Source organism: Ursus americanus, chromosome 9, assembly GCF_024610735.1.
Source record: "Ursus americanus isolate L20-20 chromosome 9, mUrsAme1.1.p, whole genome shotgun sequence".
In the NCBI taxonomy this organism is placed as follows: Eukaryota; Metazoa; Chordata; class Mammalia; order Carnivora; family Ursidae; genus Ursus; species Ursus americanus.
This window is the reverse complement of record NC_142135.1, coordinates 73561461-73571057: the sequence shown is the minus strand read 5'-3', so window position 1 is coordinate 73571057 and position 9597 is coordinate 73561461.

Sequence of the window (9597 nt, the reverse complement as noted above, 5' to 3'; positions counted from 1 at the left end):
CTTTATTTTTATGTAGTGTTTCAGCTCCCAAATTAGTATTAGTTTTATGCAATGAATGCTTCTCTAGTTACTCAAACATTTATCACCATGTTTGTTCCCCATTGCTTATAGCTCTCCTTTCCTCTGGATCCTTCCTTCCTCTGAAAGAACATCTTTTGAAGGTTCTGTCAGTATGCTCTTCCCAATAACCTTCCTACTTACTTATAAATGGTTTTTGTTTGGGGTGCGTGGGTGGCCCAGTAGGTTAAGCATTTGCCTTTGGCTCAAGTCATGATCTCAGGGTCCTGGGATCAAACCCTGTATGGGGACTCCCTGCTCAGTGGGGTGTCTGCTTCTTTCTCTCCCTTTGCCCCTCCCCCCACATGCTCTCTTTCTCTCTCAAATAAATACATAAAATCCTTAAAAAATGGGGTTTTTAAATATGGTTTTACTCATTTATGGAACATAAGAAATAGTAGGAAGATCGGTAGAAGAAAGGGAAGAAAGAAGGGGGGGTAAACAATGGGGGAATGAACCATGAGAGACTATGGACTCAGGGAAACAAACTGAGGGCTTCAGAGGGGAGGGGGGTGGGGGATTGGGATAGGCCAGTGATGGGTAGTAAGGAGGGCATGTATTGCATGGTGCACTGGGTGTTATACGCAAGTAATGAATCACGGAACATTACGTCAAAAACTAGGGATGTACTGTATGGTGACTAACATAACATAATAAAAAATATTTAAAAAATGGGGGTTTTTTTGCTCTTCTCTTCAATGAGTTTACCTATGCAGAAAGTTCCAAATTGCCTTTTCTCTACAACTGATATTATTCCATTATTCTGACTCTGGCATTATTTTTAAGTGTACTGTATGACAGTTTACGTAGGCTCTTCCTAGCTGCTATTATGTTCTTTCTCTGTGGTGGTCAGTTGTGCTTTCTACCATGAAATGTCTCAGTAGGGAGTTAGTTTATCCTGTTAGTAACTCATTTTGCTTCCTGAATCTGAGGTTTCTTACCCTTCCTGAAGTCTGGAAAAATTTCAGCCATTTTATCCTCAAATGTTTCTTCTGTCTTCTTCTGTTCTCTCCTTCTGTAGCTTCCATTAACCTTTATTTTGGACTTCTTCATTTTATTTTTCTAGTTCCTTACCCTTCCTTTTGCTTGCTGGGATTTCTCCTGAGTAAATTCCTCAGAGCTTTCACACACCATTTCAGACACAATTCTGTTGTGTCCACTATGGCAGTTTAACTCATCCATTTAAATATTTTGTATAGGTCATACATTAACACAATTCAAAATCTGAACAAAAAGGACTATGGGGTTTCAGTCTGGGAAACTGATAAAGTCTGGAGATGGATGATGGTGATGGTTGCACAGCAACATGAATGTACTTAATGCCCCTGAACCATATACTTAAAATGGTTAAAATGGTAAGTTTTGTTATATTTTACCACAATAAAAAATCTGAAGAACAAAAAAAAAAAGAATACCCAGAGCAGGCTTGTTCCTCTCCAGTTCTTACCCACCTCATTCCTTCCCCATTCATGCTCTAAAAACACTTTTATTGGATTCTTAATATCCTTCTAGCATTTTGGTTTTTAAAATGTGAATTCTAGCCAAGTCAAATATAGGTCTTATTTCCTCCACCCCTTTATAGTTTTTACACTATTTTTCCATCAATAATGTATTCTGAATCCTTTCCAAATTAGTACAGTGCATCCTCATTCCTTCTTTATAGCTGTATAACACTCCATTGTATAGCTGTATGATAGTTCATTTTGATGGTCTTTGTAATTCCACATTGCATTATTTCAAATATTTTGTCACAAATAATGCTTCTTATTTGAAATATTTTTTTACTTGAGTGGCTGTTTTTCATTTCTAGAAAATTTTTTTCCAACTTGCAATTTCTGATACTGTGTTTACACTTGTTTGTTCTTTTGTCTCCACTTAACACTCATATTTTCTGTTTATTAAAGTTCCCGAGAGTCTAATGATCTTTTTAGATTCTGTGTCACCTGGTATCATTTGTGGCAGGTAGACTGTTCCCTCCTGTGATTTGTACTTTGGGGGAGTTGAGCTCACTTTCAGCGGACTTAAATTTATGCTGCCCAGGTTGAGGATGTCGCTCTCCATAAAGAACTTGCTTCTCCCAAGTGCTCAAGAGGCAGAGCCAGTCCAAGGAGATTCCTGATGTTAACTTATGAGCTTGTTTTCCAGGCCACAGAAATAGTATAAATTCAAAATCCAAATATATATAAATATAAGCTCCTAAACATTTTCAAGGGAAGAGCTCCCTCTTCTAATACAGGGCCCTAGCCAAAATAGGTTAAGTTTTCCCCTTTCCTTCCGGAGGAGGCAGAATGTTTTTCTAGTTCAATCTGTGGCCCTTATAAGGGTCCTGGCTGTACGATGGTGAGTTATTTTCTGAGCCCCAAAGTTAGGTGTACCATGTGGGTTTTTATTTTCCTTTTCAGTTCTCTCTGGGCAATGGAGATTGTAATTTCTTTATGGTAAGCTGTTTTTTACCCTAGTTTATTTGGCACTTCTAAGTGTTCTGCATTACATGGAATAAGCTTTTTTGTTTACGGCATTTAAATTACCTCACAGGGGCACAGAGCAAGGTAGCAGACCATGGAGTCAGGCACATCACTCTGAATCCTGGCTGTTACACAAAATAGCTCTGTAACTATAGGCAAACAGTTCATCTCTCTAGCTATCAGTTTCTCCTTCCATAAAACAAAGATAAAGTTGATGTAAGGGTTACATTAATAAAGAATATAAAATGCTTAGTATAATGCCTAGAATATCTCAGCTACTTAAATTATTTTTCACTTTTTTAGTAATTTTTACAAAATAAAATGGTATGTTGTTAGGAGGGAGGAAATGTGTCATGTATCTACTTTTACCTTTTTTTAAAAAATTAAACTCTATGCCCAACATGGGGCTTGAACTCATGACCTCGAAATCAAGAGTCGCATGTTCTATTGACTGAACTAGCCAGGAGCTCATCATGTATCTACTTTAAAAAATAGCAGTAACTCTGAGAATTCCAAGATGGCGGAGGAGTAGGGGACCCCTTTTTCAGCCGGTGCCCCGAGTCGAGCTGGATAGGTACCAGACCAGCCTGAACATCCACGGAATCAGCCTGAGACGCAGGAAGATACATCTGGATCTCTACAAATGAACATCTCCAGCGCTGAGTATTGAGGTACGAAGCGGGGAGCCTAGAAACCGCGCGCAGATATCGGAAGATAAACGGAAGGGGGAGGGAGCCGCCACGTTTGGGTGCCGGGAAGCGGTAGCCACCTGCATGGGGGAGCGGGCGGGCTCACGGACAGCACCCGTAAGAGAGCAGACTGAGACCATGAGCCGGGAACGCACGCGACCAGACTGAGGGCGGGAGCTTCGGAGCTCGCGGGGGTGACTGGCGGCTGGCGGTATTAGAAACACAAAGGACAGAGACACGCCGGCCCTGGAAGTGAGGGCTGGGACGCCGGGTGTGGGGTGCACATCCCGGGATGCTGAAGGGTTGAGCAGCACCAACAGAAAGAGAGTTAAAGTGGCCAGAACATCCGTGGAGAACAGTCCGCAATCCCTCTGTTCTGAGACAGAGGCTGAGATTCGGGCACTGCTGCTCTGACTCTCAGAAGAGGCACAGCAAAGCACCAGGGAAAGCCGCCAGAGAACAAAAGCCTGGAAAGACCGGCTCACAGGGTGCCCATCGCCATCCACCCTCGCAGGAGACACGGAGACTCTACCCAAACAGGGTTGCCCGAGTATCGGAGCAGCAGGCCCCTCCCCCAGAAGGCAGGCTGAAAAATCAAGAAGCCCACATCCCTAACATCCCTATAAAACAAGGGCGCACGGCCTGGGTCCTGGTCAATAATTTGGGCTCTGGACAACCCCGCAACCTCTCCTCATCAGAATGACGAGAAGGAGAAATCCCCCCCAGCAAAGAAAAGACAATGAGTCTGTGGCCTCTGCCACAGAACTAATGGATATGGATAGAACCAAATTATCAGAAATGGAATTCAGAGTAACAATGGTCAAGATGATGAGTAGACTTGAAAAAAATATTAACGAAAATGTTAATGAGAATATAGAATCTCTAAGGGCGGAAAGGAGAGTGAATCTGGCAGAAATTAAAAATTCTATGAGCCAAATGCAGTCAAAACTAGAGGCTCTGACAGCCAGGGTGAATGAGGCAGAAGAACGTATCAGCGAATTGGAGGATGGGTTAGTAGAAGAAAAAGCTAAAATAGAATCTGGACTCAAAAAAATCCATGCTCAGGAATGTATGTTACGGGAGATTACTGACTCAATGAAATGTTCCAATGTCAGAATCATCGGCATCCCCGAGGGGGTGGAGAAAAACAGAGGTCTAGAAGAGATATTTGAACAAATTGTAGCTGAAAACTTCCCTAATCTAGCAAGGGAAACAAACATTCGTGTCCAAGAGGCAGAGAGGACCCCTCCCAAGCTCAACCACGACAAACCTACGCCACGTCACATCATAGTGTAATTCGCAAATAATAGATCCAAGGATACAGTATTGAAAGCGGCCAGGGCAAAGAAATTTCTCGCGTACCAAGGCAAAGGTATCAGAATTACATCAGAGCTGTCTACACAGACCTGGAATGAGAGAAAGGGTTGGGCGGGCATTTTTAAAGCTCTTTCAGAGAAAAACATGCAGACAAGGATCCTTTATCCAGCAAGGCTGTCATTCAGAATTGATGGAGAAATAAAGACCTTCCAGAATTGCCAGTCATTGACCAATTTTGTAACCACGAAACCTGCCCTACAGGAGATATTAAGGAGTGTTCTATAAAAGTAAAAAGGCCCCAAGAGTGATAAAGAACAGAAAGTCACAATCTATAGAAACAAAGACTTTACTGGCAACATGGCATCATTAAAATCATACCTCTCAATAATCAGTCTCAATGTAAATGGCCTAAATGCTCCGATAAAACACCACAGGGTTGCAGATTGTTTAAAAAGACATGACCCATCCATTTGCTGTCTACAAGAGACTCATTTTGAACCTAAATATACATCCAGACTGAAAGTAAAGGGATGGAATACCATCTTTCACGCCAGTGGACCTCAAAAGAAAGCTGGGGTAGCAATTCTCATATCAGACAGATTGGATTTTAAACTAAAGACTATAGTTAGAGACACTGAAGGACACTATATTATTCTTAAAGGATGTATCCAACAAGTGGACAGGACCATTATAAATACATATGCACCAAACAGGGGAGCAGCAAGATACACAAGCCAACTCTTAACCAGAATAAAGAGACATATAGATAAAAATACGTTAATAGTAGGGGACCTCAACACTCCACTATCAGCAAAAGACAGAGCACCAGAGCAGAAAACCAACAAAGAAACAAGAGCTTTGAATGCCATACTCGACAAGTTGGAACTCATAGATATATATAGAACACTACACCCCAGAACCAAAGAATACTCATTCTATTCTAATGCCCATGGAACATTCCCAAGAATAGACCATGCTCTGGGACACAAAACAGGTCTCAACAGATACCAAAAGACTGAAATTATCCCCTGCATATTCTCAGACCACAACGCTCTGAAATTGGAACTTAACCACAAGGAAAAATTTGGAAGAAACTCAAACACTTGGAGACTAAGAACCACCCAGCTCAGGAATGACTCAATAAACCAGGAAATCAAAAATCAATTTAAACAATTTATGGAGACCAACGAGAATGAAACACAACGGTCCAAAACCTATGGGATACTGCAAAGTCAGTCCTAAGGGGGAAATACATAGCCATCCAAGCCTCACTCAAAAGAATAGAAAAATCTAAAATGCAGTTTTTATAGTCTCACCTCAAAAGCTGGAGCTGGAACAGAAGAACAGGCCTAACACATGCACGAGAAGGCAGGTGATCAAGATTAGAGAAGAAATCAATGAATTAGGAACCAGAGCACAGTAGAGCAGATCAACAGACTAGAAGCTGGTTCTTGGAGAGAATCAATAAAATTGACAAACCGCTGGCAAGACTTATCCAAAAGAATAGAGAAAGGACCCAAATTAGTAAAATTATGAAAGAAAAAGGAGAGGTCACGACCAACACCAATGAAATTGGAAGGATTATTAGAAACTTTTATCAACAGCTATATGCCAACAAATTAAGGAATCTGGAAGAGATGGAGGCCTTCCTGGAAACCTATAAACTACCAAGACTGAAACAGGAAGAAATTGATTTTTTAAACAGGCCAATTAATTATGAAGAGATTGAGTCAGTGATAAACAACCTTCCAAAAAACAAAACTCCAGGCCTGGACGGTTTTCCTGGGGAATTCTACCAATTATTCAAAGAAGAAATAATACCTATTCTCCTAAAGCTATTTCAAAAAATAGAAACAGAAGGAAAGCTACCAAACTCATTCTATGAGGCCAATATTACCTTGATCCCCAAACCAGGCAAAGACCCCCTCAAAAAGGAGAATTACAGACCGATTTCCCTAATGAATATGGACGCCAAAATTCTCAACAAGATACTTGCTAATAGGATCCAACAGTACATTAAAAGGATTATCCATCATGACCAAGTGGGATTCATCCCTGGGATGCAAGAGTGGTTCAACATTCGCAAATCGATCAGCGTGATACATCATATCAACAAGAAAAGACTCAGGAACCATATGATCCTCTCAATTGATGCAGAAAAAGCATTTGACAAAATACAGCATCCTTTCCTGATTAAAACCCTTCAGAGTGTATGGATAGAGGGTTCATTCCTCAATCTCATAAAAGCCATCTATGAAAAGCCTACACCAAATATTATTCTCAGAGGGGAAAAGCTGGAAGCCTTTCCCTTAAGATCAGGAACACGACAAGGATGCCCACTCTCGCCATTATTATTCAACATAGTACTAGAAGTCCTTGCAACAGCAATCAGACAACGAAAAGGGATAAAAGGTATCCAAATCGGCAAAGAAAAAGTCAAACTGTCTCTCTTCGCAGATGACATGATACTTTATATGGAAAACCCAAAAGAATCAACTCCCAAACTATTAGAAGTTATAGAGCAATTCAGTATTGTGGCGGGATACAAAATCAATGCTCAGAAATCAGTTGCATTTCTATACACGAATAATGAGACCGAAGAAAGAGAAATTAGGGAATCCATCCCATTTACAATAGCACCAAAAACCATACGTTACCTTGGAATTAACTTCACCAGAGACGTAAAGGATCTATATTCTAGAAACTACAAATCACTCTTGAAAGACATTGAGGAAGACACAAAAAGATGGAAAAATATTCCATGCTCATGGATCGGAAGAATTAACATAGTTAAAATGTCCATGCTACCCAGAGCAATCTACACTTTCAATGCTATCCCAATCAAAATACCGAGGACATTTTTCAAAGAACTGGAACAAATAGTCCTTAAATTTGTATGGAACCAGAAAAGGCCCTGAATCGCCAAGAAACTGTTGAAAAGGAAAAACAAAGCTGGGGGCATCACAATTCCGGATTTCGAGCTGTACTACAAAGCTGTGATCACAAAGACAGACTGGCACAAAAACAGACACATAGACCAATGTAACAGAATAGAGAGCCCAGAAATGGACCCTTGGCTTTTGGGCAACTAATCTTTGATAAAGCAGGAAAACACATCTGATGGAAAAAAGAGTCTCTTCAATAAATGGTGCTGGGAAAATTGGACAGCTACATGCAAAAGAATGAAACTTGACCACTCTCTCACACCATACACAAAGATAAACTCCAAATGGATGAAAGACCTCGATGTGAGACAGGAATCCATCAAAATCCTAGAGGAGAACATAGGCAACAACCTCTACGACATCAGCCAAAGCAACCTTTTTCATGACACATCTCCAAAGGCAAGAGAAACAAAAGATAAAATGAACCTGTGGGACTTCATCAACATAAAAAGCTTCTGCACAGCCAAGGAAACAGTCAAAAAAACTAAGAGGCAGCCCACGGAATGGGAGAATATATCTGCAAATGATGCTACAGATAAAAGACTGGTATCCAAGATCTACAAAGAACTTCTCAAACTCAATACACGAGAAACAAACAAATCATAAAATGGGCAGAAGATATGAACAGACACTTTTCCAATGATGACATACAAATGGCTAACAGACACATGAAAAAGTGTTCAAAATCATTAGCCATCAGGGAAATTCAAATCAAAACCACACTAAGATACCACCTTACGCCAGTTAGAATGGCAAAAATTGACAAGGCAAGAAACAACAATTGCTGGAGAGGATGTGGAGAAAGGGGATCCCTCCTACATTGTTGGTGGGAATGCAAGTTGGTACAGCCACTCTGGAAAACAGTGTGGAGGTCCCTTAAAAAGTTAAAAATTGAGCTACCCTATGATCCAGCCATTGCACTACTGGGTATTTAAACCAAAGATACAGACGTAGTGAAGAGAAGGGCCATATGCACCCCAATGTTCATAGCAGCATTGTCCACAATAGCCAAATCGTGGAAGGAACCGAGATGCCCTTCAACAGATGACTGGATTAAGAAGTTGTGGTCCATATATACAATGGAATATTACTCAGCTATCAGAAAGAACAAGTTCTCAACATTTGCTGCAACATGGACGGCATTGGAGGAGATAATGCTAAGTGAAATGATCAAGCAGAGAAAGACAATTATCATATGATTTCTCTCATCTATGGAACATAAGAACTAGGAAGATCAGTAGGGGAAGAAAGGGATAAAGAAAGGGGGAGTAATCAGAAGGGGGAATGAAGCATGAGAGACTATGGACTATGAGAAACAAACTGAGGGCCTCAGAGGGGAGGGGGGTTGGGGAATGGGACAGACTGGTGATGGGTAGTAAGAAGGGCACGTATTGCATGGTGCAGTGGGTGTTATACGCAACTAATGAATCATCGAACTTTACATCGGAAACCGGGGATGTACTGTATGGCGACTAACATAATATAATAAAAAAATTAAATTAAAAAAAATAGCAGTAACTCTGATTGCAACAGTAGACAAATTTCCCAGTTATTTATATTACAGAAGACAATGCTGCTGTCAATAGAGATTAACAATACCACACTCTGACCACATCTAACTGTGAACACAATAGTTGAAAAAGGATGATGAAATAAGATTATCATATGAAATAAGGTGCTGTTGCGTAGTCTAAAAGTTGCAGACAATATTCTGGTATACAGAACTCCCTCACCATTAGGGTGATCAAAAATAGAACAAGCTGCCTCACAAAAAGACAAGCTGGTCAATTTTAAGTACTCAGGAGAAAAGTGGACTGCTTAAGCGACGGGACAGAAAGGATTCCTTTATTGGGAAATACTAGAAGTCACCGTGAAATAATAGGAGAAAAAACTATTCGGATACTGCCTCATGACACTAATTTAAAAATCCCATGAATACTGCATGAAAGGAGGAGGCTTGGAAACATCAAAGAAAACTTCTTAAATATGTTAGAAACACTGAAAACTAAATTTATGAATTTTTTTTAGCTCATTCAAACTGAGTAACTAGAGAAGCTTTTCTCATGCCTCGTTCCATTCCAGGTCAACTTTATCATCATCAAAAATTCTCTCTTGAATGTATGT